Source organism: Chinchilla lanigera, unplaced genomic scaffold (genome assembly GCF_000276665.1).
Source record: "Chinchilla lanigera isolate Chin_1 unplaced genomic scaffold, ChiLan1.0 scaffold00013, whole genome shotgun sequence".
Classification (NCBI taxonomy): Eukaryota; Metazoa; Chordata; class Mammalia; order Rodentia; family Chinchillidae; genus Chinchilla; species Chinchilla lanigera.
In genome coordinates, this window is record NW_004955414.1 from 27814656 (window position 1) to 27831441 (window position 16786).

The 16786-nt window shown below is 46.0% G+C and overlaps 1 protein-coding gene across 1 annotated transcript in view; it reads left to right on the plus strand.

The window, feature by feature from the left end:
- Positions 1-16786, plus strand: part of Parva (parvin, alpha) — a 146999-nt gene that overhangs the window by 911 nt on the left and 129302 nt on the right. The window lies entirely within an intron of this gene.

The window sequence follows — 16786 nt, forward strand, 5'->3', positions numbered from 1 at the left end:
GCGGGCGGGCGCCGCGTGGCCTCGGGAGGCGCCGGACTCGGAGCCCAGCCCCGGCCCGTAGGCAGCGTCCCGCCGGAGACCCGTGTCCCCGCCCTCTCCGCGCCCGAGGGCTGGCATTTCCCAAGTTTCTGCGGAAAGTTTTCAGGGCGCCGTCACTCTCACTCTTTGCCTTCATTGGTCTTTTGAAATCAGGTCGTTTCCTGGACTTGCTGAAGTCCTCTTGCAGCAGCTTAGCAGCGCTAGCCTCTTGGGGTCGTCTCTGCACCCCCCAGGGCTCTGTTGACGAAGTTGATTACTAATGTTTGTTGAATGAATGAGTGAACTGGCTGCCCCAGCCTTTCCGCTGTGCAGGAAATGATAAACTCTCCCCTAAGGAGGACACCTGGCTTACATACACCCTTGGAACCCTGGGCCATGACCCTGGTGTGACCTCAGGCGCTTGGGGCTTTTTAAAAAATCGTTTTCTTTTTCCTGCCACGGTGAATTGAGGCAATGTTATTTTTCCCCCCTCTAAGATAGTTTGAGTCTAAAAGTATTTTGCCCTGTGGGTAGATTTTGTATCCTGGTTTTGGAGCTGAAAAATGAGGTGAAAATTCTCAAGAAGCACTGCAGTGACTGCCAGATGTGTGGATAGAAACTGCTGGGTTAAAAAGTGCTTTCGGTTCAATAGCGGGCCGCGCGCATTAGAAGTGAACTTTGGAAAGCTGTGATGTTGAGATGTAAAAATTCCACGTTCTTAAGTTACCTTTAAAAAAAATTATTAGTGTGTGTTTGTGAGGCATACTAAACACGTTCATCGTGAGAAACTGGTACACACACAGGTGACATCTTGATCCTTTTTCTTTCACCTTCCCTCTCTTCTGTTTTATCCACCCCCAGATTACCTTCCCAGCTGCACAAAGTCTGTCTCCCTCATTCCTATAATCTCCTATTTTGCTCTTTAAATTATTTATACTTCGGGTTTCTCATATAAGAGAAATCATGCGGTATTAAACCTCTGTGTCTGATTTATTTCACTTAGCATTATGGTCTCAAAGTGCATCCATTTTCCTGCAAATGAATCAAATTTATCCTGTGTGGTAGAGTAGTATTCCCTTGTGCATTTTTTTATCCATTCATCTGCTGGTAGGCATAGAGGCTGTTTCCAAGATTTAGCTATTATGATGAGCTGCTGTAAACATAGATATGCATGTATCATATGATGTCTTAAACTCTTGGGAAGATGCTCAGAAGAGGTATATCTAGGTCAAATGGAATTTCTGCTTTTAGTTCTTTGAGTGGGCTCCATACTGATTTCCATGGTGGTTATGCTAGTGTACAGTCCCACCTATGGTGTAGACAGAAGGGTTTGTTTTCCGCTACAACCTTACCAGCATTTGTTTTTTAAATTTTCATTTGTTTGTTTGCTTGCTTGCTTGTTCATTTGTTTGTTTGAGACAGGGTCTCATCATGTAGTTCAGGCTGGCCTTGAACTCCTTATGTACTCCAGCCTGCTCTTGATGCTGTGTCTCTCCTGCTTCTGCCTCCTGTGTGCAGGAATTATAGACATGTGCCACTGCACCCAGTACTGTGTTTTGAGTGCTTGGTAATCGCCATTCTTTCTCGCTAAGATAGGACATCAGTGTTGTTTGATTTGCATTTCTCTCATGGTGAAAGATGTTGAACATTCTTCTGTATCTACTATATCAAGTTATCTTAGCATGTAAAAACAACTTCACTGTTGAGAATGAGCAAACTTGACCCAAGAGCTAGACATCTATTTTCTGGATTCAAGTGAGAAGCAGCAAAAACACATCCCTAGAGCTTCCCTTCAATTTTGGCATAGTTGTTGAGAAGCATTCCAAGACCCCCAAGGGATGCCTGAAATCAGATAGCACCAAACTCTGTGTACTGTATACTGTTTTTTGGTAAAGTTTGGTGTGGTTAAGAGGTGACAATAGTAGCTAATAATAGAATAGTTAGAACAACATGTGAACATCACCCCTTGTAATAATATTGTACTCACCTTTGTTTTGTGATCCTATGAGACAATACAATGCCTGGTGATGAGACAGAGTGATGTGAGTGCCATAGGCATTGTGATGAAGGGTTTGGCTACTGAATAGGGGTCACTTGAAGACAGGCACTGAGGTACTGTGACAGTCAATCTGACAATTGAGATGAGAACTGAGATGGCTGCTAAGTGACTAATGGTGGGTAGTGTATACAGTGTGGATACACTGGATGGAGGAATGACTCATGTCCCAGAAGAGGAGGTGGGATAACATGAAATTCCATCATGCTACTTGGTTTAAAATTTACAAATTGTTATTTCTGATTTTCCATTTATTATTGTATGACCCCAGTTGGCCATAGGTAACTTCAATAAAACCATGGAAAGTGCAGCTGTGAATAAGGGAAGATAAATCATATTTTGATAAATCATAGATTAGTGTACAGGTGGTGATGAATCATGAAATCCTGGCTTGGAAAGCCTTATTCTAGACTATCCTAACTTTTTTCTACACTGTTCCTGACTTGGGCTCATCTAGTTTAAGATTAGGCCACTCAGAATTCTTGGAGCTCATAATCTGCCAGGATCTACCCACCCCACCTTTGCCAACTGTGGGAAAAGTTTACATTTAGCCAAAAGGTGGTGTCTCTGTAACCACTACTATCTGTGGAGCTGAGAGTGAGTGTGATGGTGGCCATTTCCCCTTTTCAAGCAGACTGTACTGCTGTCTGAAGGCTTCGCTTGACCAGGCTAAACACCCTCTGTTCCTAGAGCTGGTCCTCACAGACATGACTTTAAGGCTGTCCAGCGTCCTGTCTCCAGTTCCAGCCAGGGTCCTTGGTGGAAACAGAGGCCAATTTCACTGGGATTTTTAAAAAAATTAGTGAAGGGATTATTTATAGGGCTGTGGGCAGAGTTAAGGGAACCAAGAAAGGGTCCTGAGGCACCTAACAGCTGGCAGCAGGGAGAAGCTGTTTTACCCCTGGACCTGAAGGAAGAAGGGAAGCAAACTGAAGTCCATGGAAAGCTGGGACTGGGGAAGAGGGACTGCCCGACAAAAGCATTGTTGTAAAGGGAACACAGCTACTGTCAGAAATGTGCAGATGGAGAGGGAGAAGACCGCACAAGAAAGGCCTGTTCTCTTGTTGCTTCACTTCTCTTCCCATTGGCTGAGCACAGTGGGAAGTCACCAGGGAACAGGAATCTGGGTGAGGTGGTGTGTAGGGACCAGCTCCTACCTGTCCTAGCCTGGATTAGACAAGGGAGTGGAAGGACATGGAAAGTACCCAGCAGACTCTGTCAGAGTGAACTGTCCAGAAGCCTACATAGTGCAGTAGTGATTGAAGCCAGCCAATCCAGATCAGGGCTGGACTGTTGCCTCCTTTATTCTGGCATAAACACTTCGCTTTGTTAAGGATGCTTTTCCTTTATTCTGTCGGCTGTATCATAGAATCCCTCATTGAGCTTGTTATCAGCTTACTTAAAGGCGCTTTTACATTGGTTGCTCCTAAGTGTACCCTTCTCTGGCTTGGATTTACTCAACTGAGTTTTTTGAAACCAAATGTAGGATCTTATCTTTATCCCTGGTAATTGTAAAGTCCTGATTCTGTCAGTCTACTTGGGAATCCAAGGGCTGTAAACGGGCAAATGGGAGAGACCAGGACTTCTTCTAAAGGGGCTGGTCACCGCCCAGCTCCAGCTGCTTGCTGTCCCCACTGGGTAGTTCTGCAAACCAGTCAGAAGGCAGCAGACTTGGTGTGCAGTGATTGCGCTTAGTGTGTGCGTGTGGCCTCAGTGATCGGGGCTGCCCTTGTCCAGGGTTCCCTGACCATCACTTTGTAACAGAGGGCTGGGTCCTGCTCTGTGTCCTGCATAAGATCATAGCTCTGCGCTTCGCAGAATCTGCCTTCTACTTTCCTCTCATTCTATGTGATTTTCGAGATCAGTGACCTTGGCCTGTCCATAAATTCTCTCAGTGCTTTGGCATTGAATTGTTTTTTTTTTTAAATTTATTTTAAAGAGAATTAAAAAAAAAAAACATTAAAAACAATACAAAAAAAACAACAACAACAACAAAAAATACAGAATTTCAAAATAAGATGGTAGGAAATCAGCAATGGTTGTTATATGGCATTGCTATCTTCAAAGTAGTTGTTCAGATTACCAGATATAAGCATGCAAAATTGGTCAAAAAAATTAAGCATAGAACATTAAGCACAGAACAACAGAAATTAGTAGTACAACTATCTTAGCTATCTTGTATATATATATTTTTCCCTTCTTTCTTTCTTTTCTCTTTTCACTCATCCAGACCCGCATGTGTAAACATCATATTGTCTCCCTCTTGTAAGAAACTGAAAGAGTGAACAAAATCCAAAAAATACCATAGATATTATGAAAGGGAAAGAAACTGCTCAAAATGGCATTGAAGTCTTAACTCCAGTTCATTCATTTGATACTTGGTGTGTCTTACCGTAGGACACAAAGATTGGAGAGACACAGAACGTGAGAATACATGTCAATCATTTAATGTAAAAATGTCTTCCCAACAACACTACATGCATCATAGAATAACTAAGTCTTATCAGATGACATTAAACAAGTCCTCAGCTTTGTGCTTGCATAAGAAAAAATAGTTCTACAGAGATAAGAGAAAACAGTTCAAAAAGCATAGTATTTAGGATCAGACACATTTGGCTTTGATTTCTGTTCTCTTTCCTTATATATTGCTATGATTTAGAAGCAGTTCCTTAAACCTCTAAGTCTCTTTTTTTTTTTTTTTTTGGTACCGGGAATTGAACTCAGGACCTGTGCTGTCAGACATGCGCTTGTGCCGCTGAGCTGTATCCCCGGCAAGCCTCTTTACCGACATGAGAATAAAAATTGTGTCTTTATGTGAAAGGTGTGGGGTTTAAATGTGCATTTCATGGCACAAATAACGGTAGCACTGAAACTGACTGCTTCAGAGAGAGTAGAGGAAGAGGAAGGAAGTTGAAAATGGCCCTGTGGCAAGTTGCTTCAAATTACCCAAGAGGGCCATGTACAATATAAAGGCAGACTAGAAGCCTGCTGTGGTCAGGGTGCACAAGGGAATCGATTTAACACAGGACACACAATTTATAGGATTATTTTATAATATTCACTCAAAGAGTCAAATGCAAAAGAGAGCCAAAATATGTCCACACAGAAGAGACCCAGAGATTTGGGCTTCTGTCCAGAGTGAGACAGGAAGGTTCGGAGGGTTTTGCCCCAAAACAAATTAGCAAATCTTTCTGTTTGCTTAGTGACCAAAGGGTGGCAAGGGTGGGAGCAGAGAGAAGGTGGGAGGCCCCTAGAATGGCCCAGGAGACACATGTTGGTGGTCTGGAGCAACGTGGTGGCAGTGCAGAGGGTGAGCATGCGATTCTGGATGTAGTCTAAAGCTACAGCAGACAGGAGTTACTGAAAGATTGCATGGGACAGGGGAGAACAGAGTGAAGGCGGTTGCAGGGTTTGTGTTTGAACAGCTGGAAAGACGGATTGGTTTTAAGTGCAGTAGAGAACTGTGCAGGAATACGGGTTTGGGAGGAAGAGCAGGCGCTTGCTTGTGGGTCTGTCTGTCAGAGGTGCCTGTGGACTTGCAGGTGGACATGCTGAGTGTGCAGTTGGTTCTGCCACCTACGTTCAGGGCAGGGTCTAGACAGCCGTGCACAGGTGTAAGGCCGTGAGACCAAATGGGGTCATTGAGCCTGGGTAGAAGATAGAAGAGGTCCCAGGACTGAGCCTGATGGCTTTCCCATGTTTAGAGGCTGGGAGCTCAGGAGGAAGCAGCAAGAGAGATGGAAAAGGAGCTACTGTGCTGGGGGGAAACCAGGAGAATGTGGAGTCCAGGCTGCCAACCGTGGAGCAGTTCCATTCCCGCTGTTTCAATGAATTCCCTGCCTGAGGCCTCGAAATCCTCCCTCTCCTTTTCAATCCAGATCCTACTGGGTTTCTTGGAGGGAGTGACGTCTCCTGTTTCCCTTCAGGCCATTTGCTCCCTTGGTCTTATCCATCCTGAATCTGTTCCCTGTGTCTCTCCTCTCTCCAGACCCTTTCTCGGGCTTTGCTTGTTCAGTTACTGCTCAGGAGTGTTTCCTGGGGGCGCTGAGTCCCCTGCTTTGTCCTCTGGTTTGTCCCCTGGGTTGTCTCACCTGCTGCCACAGCCGCAACTGTTGTCTGAGCATTGATGATTCCCAAGCCCACATCTCAGATCCTAATCTTTCACTCACTGTCCGAGTCCATCTTCCCACTCTCTCTGGGGTGTGTCGCAGGCTCGTAAATTCAATATGCCCACCACGGAATCATCTTCTGTTCCACCTGCCCAGGTTTGCTTCTGTTCTCCCCTCCCACCTTGGGCTGCAATGCTGTGGACATCTATTTCAGAGAGCAGAGAGCCGTGACTTTTTCTGAAAGGGCCAGAGAGTGACTATTTTAGCCTTCACAGGCCTTATATCCTCAGTTATAACTATTCAGTGCTGCCCTTGCCATTGTAGACAGTAGGTAAATGAACAAGTGTGGCTGTATTCCAGTAAAATCGTAGTTATGGACACTACGTGTGTGTGTGTGTGTGTGTGTGTGTGTGTGTGTGTGTCGCGGGGGGGGGTTACTCGAGACTGGATCCACGGCCTTTGCACAAAGCTACATCCCAGTCCCCTCCCTTTAAAATTAAGAGACAGAACATCACTAATAAGATGGGTTTGAATTTGTGGTCCTGCCTCAGCCTCTTAGAGTACAGGGATTACAGGCATGTGGCACCATGGCTGGCTGAAATTTTAGTTTTAGTTTTTTTGTTTATTTGTTTGTTTGTTTGTCTTTTTGAGACAGCGTCTCCCTATGCAGTTCAAGCTGGCCTTGAGCTCACTTTGTAGCCCAGGCTGGTCTCAAACTCACAATGATCCTCCTGCCTCAGCTTCCTCAGTGCTGGGATTACAGGCGTGTGCCACCATGCCTGCTCCTTGAAATTTTAATTTAACATAACTTTCATTTGTCATGGGATAGTTGCTTTCTTTTGTTCTTTTTCATCCATTTTTAAAAGTGTAAACACCAGGGCTGGGGCTGGGGTTGTAGCTCAGAAGCAGAGCGCTTGCCTAGCATGGGCCTCCCAGATTCCAGCCCCAGAACTGGCGGGTGGGGTGGGGGTGGGGAGTAAAGGGCATTCTCAGTGCTCCGGCTTTGCAAAATGGAGAGTCAGCCTAATAGGGCTTGTGGGTGGCTGGTAGCTCTTCCCATCCCTCACTTCCCATAATCCCGCAGGCAGTCCTGCCCAGTCTGCCTTCTAACTCTCACTGCTTTGGCCATATAACTACTCTTTGCCTTCTTTTAGATTATTTTTTTAATTCTACCCTTTTTATTTTTTACCTGACAATGAGTGGAGATTTGAGATGCTTACAGTTTTATTCACCTAATCTCTCTACCTCTGTTCCATTTTTATTCAACCCCTGTGCCTCCCATGTGCCAATATGTTGTGGGTCTCCCTGTGGAGTCCAGGCTGGAATTAAACTTGCTATATACCCTAGACTCACAGTTCTCCTGCCTCAGCCTCCCAAGTGTGGGGATGACAGGCACAGGTCACAACACCAGGCTCCATGTGTTGTTTTTTAAAACACAAACTTCCTTTCTCAGGACAGACTTCTTAACATGGCATTCAAGACCTTCACAGACCCTCCTTCCTTCACTTTTTGGTCCTTTCTCCTCTACTTCCCTTCCAAGAAATCCCCATTTGAGCCACAGCAAACCCCTCTTCATTCCCCAAACACATCATGTTGTTTCACATGTTCTCCCCTTTGCGCACCCTTCTCTATGGTTCTAAAAAGACCTTCATCCCTTCTCTACTTCATAAAGTATTCACTGACCAGGAGCCAACTCAGATCTTCTGCCTGTCTCCCTCTCTTGTGACCTCTTCCTCCTCTGGAATGCACAGCACCGGTTGCTGCTGTGTCACGGCTTTGGCCACACTGCACTACAGGACGTCACCCCCCGCAGGGAAAGCCCTCCTGTCCAGCACAGCACTCAGCACACATTCGCACTGGAATTTCTGTGGAGTGAACTGCTCCAAGTTCACCTCAGGAGGAGTGACCCACCACTAACGGGTTGTATAATCTCAGGCAAGTCTCTCCCCCTTCTAGGGTAATTTTCCCATTTCCAACACAGGGAGATTAGACTAAATGACTTTGTGGGGCCCTTGTAGCCTTGCTCTTTATGATTTCTGAGCTCTTATTTCACCAGGCTTCTCTCAAATCCAGCTTTATTGTCCTCGTAGGGTGGTCTGGGAATTATGTCATCACAAAGACCTCTTTCTTTCCTCCACTAATGAAGGCACCTCTGTGTCGGGCAGAGGAGATGCATACCAGGATAAGTGGGCACTGGCCCAAGGACACCTCCATATTAGGCACTGGCCTGCTTGTCTCATGCGATATCTCTATTTGGTTAACAAGCACAGTTGTAATTGTGTTTTAGCCATGAGTGCAAGAGGAGAGATGAAATCCTCACATAAACATTTGTAAGCATCTCAAATCTCCATTCCCATGGAAAGAATACCAACAACCACTGTAGTACTAAAATACTTTAAAAAACAAAAATAAAATACTTTTAAAATAGACGTAAATGTTCTATTAAGTTTTCAGTATGGTGTGCAGGCTCAAGTCAGTGAGAAATCCAAACAGGGACCAGCAGCCTGGAGTAGGAGCTTTCTCTGAAGACCAGCAGCCTGGACTAGGAGCTTCACGAGGCTTAAGGACTCAGCTCTTCACTTCCCGCTTCCCTGCAGAGGCTGTCCAGGCAGGAGCTGTGCTTATCCTCCCAACACAGATGCCCCGGGTGCCAACCATAGCACCAGGTCCTTAAGGAATGTTCTGTAAAAACAGCTTTGATCATAGCGGGCGTCTCATTCCCGTTGAAGGAGATTGCTCCAAACTCTGTTGGAGTCCATCCAGACTTCCGTGTTTGCTCGTGTGTGTGTCTGTGTACCTGTGTGTCTGTGTCTGTGTATCTGTGTGTGTGTGTATCTGTCCATCCCTTATAAAAGTGCCACCTCCCTTACTCCAGGAATCTCTTTACTCTTTGTGGGAAGACATTATCCATCAATCCTGTTATTTGGCAAATGCGTAAAGGCCCCTGGGGCAGAAGTTCGGGTTCTAGAATCTGTGGGTGCTGATTGTGTAGCAGCGTAATGAGCCTGGACAAGGCCCCTGGTCAGGGTGGGGAAAAAGGTGTATGGAGGACAAAAAGCTTGATCTGGGGAAATGGCTTTGAACAACTTCATGCTGGAGTGCTTCAGTGAAGAAGGACTAAGCTAAAATAGCCCACTGGTGGGATTTGGGGGAGATAAGAGACAGCATGGAATTCCTTCAGTTCTGCTAAATCTGTCTCCTTCCCTCACCCCCACCTGCTAGTTTTTGTGCCTCTCACCTTATTTTCCTCGCCAGAGTACAGAGTGGCAGCAAGTGAAGTCATCCGGATTTCAGCTGCTTCATGTTTTGTTCACGCCTTGAGATACATGCTTGCATGGTGTGTCTCACTCTAGGACTCCCTTAAAAATCTAGTTTTAGTCATCACATTACTCAGTGGTAATTCTGTTTGCTTGGAACAGACCAGCTTGGCCAGGTGCTAGTGAAACAGCTTTGTGACCGGATGTCATTGTCTTTACTTCTTACCAGACTTATGGCAGTGTTATGCCGTGATGGAAGACACAATAGACTGTATTAGCTGAAACGGACATATTTGTAATTATCGTACATTTTCATGGAAAAAAGAAGAGTGAAGCAAATCACTTAGCATCTGATTTTTGTTTGTTTGTTTGTTTTCTGGTACTGGGAATCGAACTCATGACGTTGCGCTTGCAAGGCAGGCGCTGTGCCACTGAGCTAAATCCCCAGCCCCTAGCATCTGTTTTTTCTAATGGAAGTTTGTCCTTCCTCATTATAAACCAGTGTTTGTGGGGGTTATGAAAAAATAAAAGGGTATATTTAGGCCTACCCTAAGTTCCACTAATAAAGGCAATCTCTATTAACATCTTGATGCCTTTCTAGTCCTTTTCTTTATTATAATTTTTCTTCTTTTTATAATTGTTAATATTCTACATATATTATAGGATAAATTTGTTTTCTCTGATGATAGTCTAATTTTTCATGTTATTACAGATATTACTAAACACAGTTTTTCTAGGCATATAATGTTCTATTAATTGCTTATTTAACCATTTCTTTTGGTTCTTTTCTCCCCGCTTATAGAAATAATGTTGCCTAAAGGGTTTCCAAACTTCAGAATAATTTCATTTGGATGAACCTCCAGAAATGCAATGAAAAGGATCCATGGGTGATAGCTGGCTTGTTTCCACCAAAGTTAGGATGGTTAATCAAGGAAAAAGCACTGCTCTCGCTGGTGTCTCTGGTAGGTTGCATGAAAGTAAAACCCACATTTCTGCTTGTGTCTGGCTGACAGGACCAGGTCTCCTAAGATGTGTGGGAGGGCAATGGATCCAAGAGAGCGGATGTCCAACCTGGATAGGAGCATGCTCAGAGGAAGGCTGTAGTACAGACAGGCCTTGATTTTAGAGCCCTCGCTTATGGCCATCCTGCCATCCATATGTGGCTCTGGGTGCCCCCAAAGTGTCTGCTCCCTTCTGACAGAGTCCAGGGAGCGGCTACCTTGGGAATAGTCGTCCATGAAGCTTTCCAGGAGTCACAGCCACTATGCCTGGTCCTCTAGATCTTCCCACTCCCACCTGAGACGCAGTGGAGGTCTGGTCTAGAAATCCCCCTTGCACTCTTCTGCCCCACCTCCCACCTCCTGAATTCTTGGACTTCCTTGGCATCTTGGAAATGGTGGCCACCTGGAGGAATCGCCAGACCACCGCCCCATCTGCTGGAGACGTATTTAACCCTTCACTCTGGGTCTTGAAGTCAGAGGAGGAGGCAGGCTTGGGGACAGGCCTGGGGAGCCTGCTGGGTTTCAGCTGACTGTTGATGGAGTCGTGGGCTGGGGGATGCTTCAGGGCTCAGTTTCCTCCACCTGCACAGGAGTCAGCAGTCAGGTGTCTCTCTCCCTCCTGTAGGATGGACCTGAGCTGGCTGACGCTCATTATACCTCCAAGCACCGCGGAGAGTGTTTCTGGAAGCTGCTTGGAAGGCAGATGCCCTCCCTGGGAGGGATCTGTCCAGAACATTTGTTTCCTTTGTGAATCATACTCCATTCCCTGCAGTCTTTTCCGTATCACTTTGACAATCCAGAAGCAGCTCCCCTCTCTGTGCTGTGAAAAACAGCCTGCTTCTGAGAAGCTCAGATGAAGCTCTGCACAAAAATGCAGCGACGTTCTTGGGGGTGATTGTTGTGGGTTATTAAGGGGCGGCTCCCACAGTGATACGAACCTGGGCTGCAGGGCTCCCCCCCATTCAAGGGCTCGGTGGAACAGGCTGCATGTTGTTTCTTCCCGGGGTACATTCCTTGGTATAACAATTAACCTGCCAGTTGTGGTATTATATTGACTTTTCAATTGAAAACAAGTATTCCACAAGCAGTTTTTGTCGTAGCCAGCCTGGCTTTGGTTATAGGGCCTGCTGGGAGCTCTGCTGGGGAGGGGAAAGGAAAAAGAAGGTTAGCAGTCTGTAGTTCCACTCCCAAGTTTAGGGGCTAGGGCATGCCAGGCCTGTTGGGGGGGGGTACCAAGATCACCAAGATGGCAGAGAATTGTTGGCATCTCTCAAGTCACTGAGTCCCGAATCAGGGAGTCTTGTCCGAGCCCAGGGTGGGGGTCTCAGATGCAAGGTGCTGGCAGAATTTAGCAGGCAGGTGAGGACCCTCACAGAGTAGGTAAGGGGTAGGGACAGCACAGTTTCACTGTGAAATCAGGACTCATGGGCCCTGCAGAGTGGAGGGACAAGGAGAGGCTGACGTTCTTGAAGGGACCCTGGTTCGCACCTTGCTCACCCCTCCTCCCTCTGCTCCAGGCTTGGAAGTAAACTTAGCTCTCTGTTAAGAGGGCTTTTTCCTGTTTACTCTAAGGCCAGCTACCTCTGGCTCCCAGCCTTGGTGGGGCAGACCTGCAGATGCCAGATAACTAATGATAAGCTGGGAGAAACCTGGGCAGCAGAGACTGTGGTTTTGATGCTGTTTACAAAACAGAAGGAGGGTAACTCAGGATTTGGGCTGGCCTTGAAATAGCCTCTTCCAACGAATCAGAGGTGTCTCCTAGAGGCTGAGGGTTGCAAGACTTCCCTTGATGGGCTTAGCCGCCCTTCTAGCACATGCCCAAGTTCCCGAAGAGCAGAATGATCGTGTCACCTGCGTGTTCCCCGTGGCTGTCATTAGGGTACATTGCAGGCCTCCCATGATGACTATGGAGGGGCAGATTCATCTGTTCTTTCTGATTGCCTCTGCTGACGGCGGCTGCGGTGATGGGCACCCAGATTTTCACACCTCGTAATGGCCCTGCCAGGGGTGGATCTGAGCCCAATTGGGTCCTGACACTTCAATAAATCTGAGACATTCTGCCACAAAGACCAAAGTTCAGAATTGCTTAAATTGATATTGGAACAGGTGGGAAACACGAGAGCAGGCATGAATTGCAGGATGGCAATTGTCATTCAGTTTGTAAGGCCCGAATGTCAGCCTTTCAAATGCTGTGACATCAATTTAAGTAATTTGGGCTCTGAGCTACCTAGCCCTTTCATATTACTGGTTCTGGGAAGTATGATTCATGGCCTAGCAGATGCTTTTGTGTGAATAAAACAAGACAGCCCTGTTTGTATCTCTGGGGTTGGAAGACTGTTTTTGTGTGAGATTGGTGTCAAGGGATTATCAATTTTCATGGAAGTGTGGATGATAGGTTCATTCCTACTTGCACTGGGAGTGCTCCAGCCTTGACTTCGGGCTCATTAGCATGTGCGTGTCATGGCAGTGTCCCCTGCACACAGAGATGGACTTTGATTTAGGCACATAGTTCCCAAAGTCTCCTGATGGGGCAGGAGTGGGCTCTGGTTTCTGATGTGCTCGTTCATACAGAGAAATGGTATATTTCTTCTTTATTTTTAATATAGCAGCTTTAATGAGATGCAGTCCGTCCATTTGAATGGTCTACAATGGTTTTTAGTCTGCCCTCAATTGTGTAACCATTGCCACAATCAGTTTTGGAACATTTTCATCATCCCTCAAAAAAACCTATGTCCATTCCCCATTCCCTACCCTAAGCAACTACCAGTCCGCATTCTGACTCTCAGACTCTATGGATTTGGCTATTCTAGAACATTTCATATCAATGGGAGTTATGCAATATGTGGTCTTTTGTGTTTGGCCTCTTTCACATAGCATAATTCTTTCATGGTTCATCAGTGTTGTAGCATATGTCTGTACTTCGTCTTCTTCTGTGGCCGAAAATGATTCTATTACGTGGATATGCCACATTTGACTTATCCATCCATCAGTTGACAAACACTTGGCATGTTTTTACTTCGGTGTTAGTTTCAGGTAGTCCCAGCTGCTGAAACAGAAAAACACAAAATTCTCTGAAGCCTAATGTTATGAAAGTTTACTTCTTACAGCAGACACTGGTGGCTTGTGAGTGTGTGTGTGTGTGTGTGTGTGTGTGTGTGTATGCATATGTGTGTGCGCTACTGGGGATTAAACCCAAGGCCTTCAAACTGAGCTATATCCCAAGGCTTTGTCATCATCATCACCACTATTATTATATTTTGAGACAGGGTCTCCTTAGGTTGCTAGTTGCCCCAGGTTAAGCTCGAACTTGTGTTCTTTCTGCTTTAGCCTCTAGAGTGTTGGGATTACAGGTGTGTGTTGCCATGCCCTGATTGAATTGCCTTCTGCATGCTGAACCCTAGAGATCCTCCTGCTTCAGTTTCCCGAGTGCTGGGATTGCAGTCATGCGCCATCATGCCTGGCTACTATCATCTTTGTTTTATTTTGCTCTTCTAAAATATACTTGCTTTGTATTTTTTAAACCCTCATAGTAATTCTGTAAGGTTATAGGTCGAATATTCTTTATCTAAAGTGTGTGGGACCAACAATACTTTAAGTTTTGGTGTGTTGGATCTTGAAATATTTTCCTAGACCTCACTGGTTGAATATCCTTAATCTGAGAATCTGAAATGTGAAATGCCCCCCAACCTGAAAGTTTCTGAGCATCCACAATTTTTTTTTAGGTGAGAAAGCCAAGAGTACAGAGCTAGCTCAATTCTGTGTCCAAAGCTGTATGTATAAGAAATGTTGAACGTGGTAGGAAGGCAAAAGGAGAGAAGATGCGAAAGCTAGAGTCGCTGAGGTTGCAATCCAAAGCCTAGCTAGCCACTCGGTTGGGTTCCGCTTTGAACAAACCCACTTCTACAAGGCGTTCATTAGACAACCAGGAAAATGTAAACACGCCTAAGACAGCCGATGAGTGAGTGTGTAGGTTGGGAAAATGATACAGTGGTTATGGAAAGGATTCTTTATTTTCTTGAAATGCACACTGAGATGCATCCTGAAATGTTTGTGGATGACATGCTAAAACTGTCTAGGAATTGCTTCAAGTAATGCAGCGCAGGGGCTGCGACCTGGATGAACCGGCAGCTGGCATAGGGGACTGCGTGTGCTGGGTTTTAGAATGCCTCTCCTTCCTTGGAGGTATATTTGAACTTTTCCACTTGGATTGTGCTACAAAGTCCTCAGTGACTCAGGAGGACGAACTCCTGTGTCCCTGTCCGTAGTAAGCGCCCCGGCGGGGTGGCCTCAGAGCCCGGAACCTAACTGCTGCAGATGAGCAGTTCTGTGGCAGTTCTTCAGAGAGGCTGTGGGAGCCGAGGCCCGAGTGAATCCCGAGCTCCTTGGAAGCATCCTTGCCATACCTGCAGCCCTGGAGCCTGCCACAGGCAGCAGCAGACTGGGCTTTGTGGGCAAGCGAGGGAGAAGCCAGCCGGGGTCTGCGTCCCTGCCACACGGCCTGGCGTGCGCTGGCGGCACAACCATCACAGACACATTGCTGGAAGGTAGCGAGAGGCCCCAGCCCCAGCTGCGCTTTAATTAAACGTGAAAATCCATCAGAGGCTCAGCCTCCTCCCTGGCCAGTTCTCCTGAGTCCCAGGTGGGGTCAGCTTGTGACTGGCCGAGGGCCAGGAGGAAGGTGGGCCACGGGCTCCCAAGTCCCTGCCTAAGATCAACAGCAGCGCCCCGCAGCCTGGCTTCCGACCCGATGCAAATGAAGCCTGGCATTTGGAGATGGTATTAAAGGTCCTAAATCAATACTCCACAGACAGGATCCCAATAATCACAACGCTGTTTTCCCCCCAGACCGCTGGAACATGTGTGAATGTAAGTTCTTCAGTTCACTTTTAAATTTAGCAGGTGGAAAAGATGGGGTCTGCCTGACTATTCCATTCCATCCCAGGCAACTTTTCCCTTTTGTTTGTGCAGCACCTAGGTTGTTAAACACCTAGGGAGGCTTTCATAGGTGGTGTTACCTTTAGCCCCCATAGGAACCTCAGGAAGTTCTGTCATCCCCATTTTACAGATAAAGAAACTGAGTCTCAGCCAGGTGAAATGACTCATACAAGGCCCCTTGGTTATCAAGGCCCCTTGATTACAAGGATTTCAGTCAGTCTTCACTGAAGCACAAGCCCGATTCTTTGCCCACTCTGGCTCCACTGGCTTTCCTGGATAACATGTACTCATGCGTCAGTAATAAATGATGACAGGTCCACAGTATCAATAGTACTTGTTTAATAATTTACAATTTCTCTAGTTTTTAAGGGTGTTGGCAGTTTTTCTAGTTTGTTCATTGTTTAGCACATGGATATTAAGAGGCAGTCTTCAGCCTGGTATGATGGTACAGGTCTGTAATCTCAGGACTCCAGAAAGCTGAGGCAGGAGGATCTCAAGTTTCAGCCTAGTTTGGGCAATTTATCAACTTGGTGAGACCTTGTCTCAGAATAAAAATTAAGAAATGGCTGGGGGATATAGATCAGTACAGAGGTCCTAGATTCAATCTCTAGTATAAAAAAAAAAAGAGCCTGGTAGAGATTTTTCTGGGCCCACAAACCGAGTCACTTGGTCCCACCCCACGCTGGCTGTATAACCAGGGACAGAGTGGTCATTCTGTCTGAGCCCAGGTGAGGAGGTCACTAGCACCCACCTTGAAAGGTTTCAGGACAGAAGTGGCACTTGGGAAGAGCTGGCCCCTGGGAGGCGTCTGGTCAACGTGGGACATCCGGCCCTGCATCTCGGCTTGGGTGGCGCTGTCCTCTTGTTCACAGTGTGTTTATATTACTTTGGTTATTACATGAGCTAAAAATGTTTATGTTGTTGGTAAAAAGAAAATTTCCAAGACAGCAGAAACATAAACTGAAAGAGCTGTGCTTCATTCCCAGGGTTTAGCGATAAGCGAGTACAGCGTGTCAGAAAAGCCCGGGGTGGAGGCCTGTGGACTGGTTCAGTTTTATACAATGAAACACTACTGTTAAGCATGCCTGACTGTTGGTTCTCCCCACTTATTTATTTGCCTTCGTGTCTTTCACATGCAGATTTACCTCTTTCTAAAAACTGCTTTCTGAATCACTGTGATATTTTACTCAGTATATGAAGGTGTTTAACCAGTTCACTCAGTGAACATTTAACTTTTTGGGGGGTAATGTTTCGCTGCTCCCAAAGAGGCTGCACTTTCTGTATGATAAATTCCTAGAAGTGGAATTGCTGAGTGAAAACTTTGTTAGGTTTGAGTTTTGCTGAGTGTTATAAAATTGGTCTACAAAAAGGAGAAAAAAGGCTCCTGAACTTTAACGTTTGTCTTTTTCT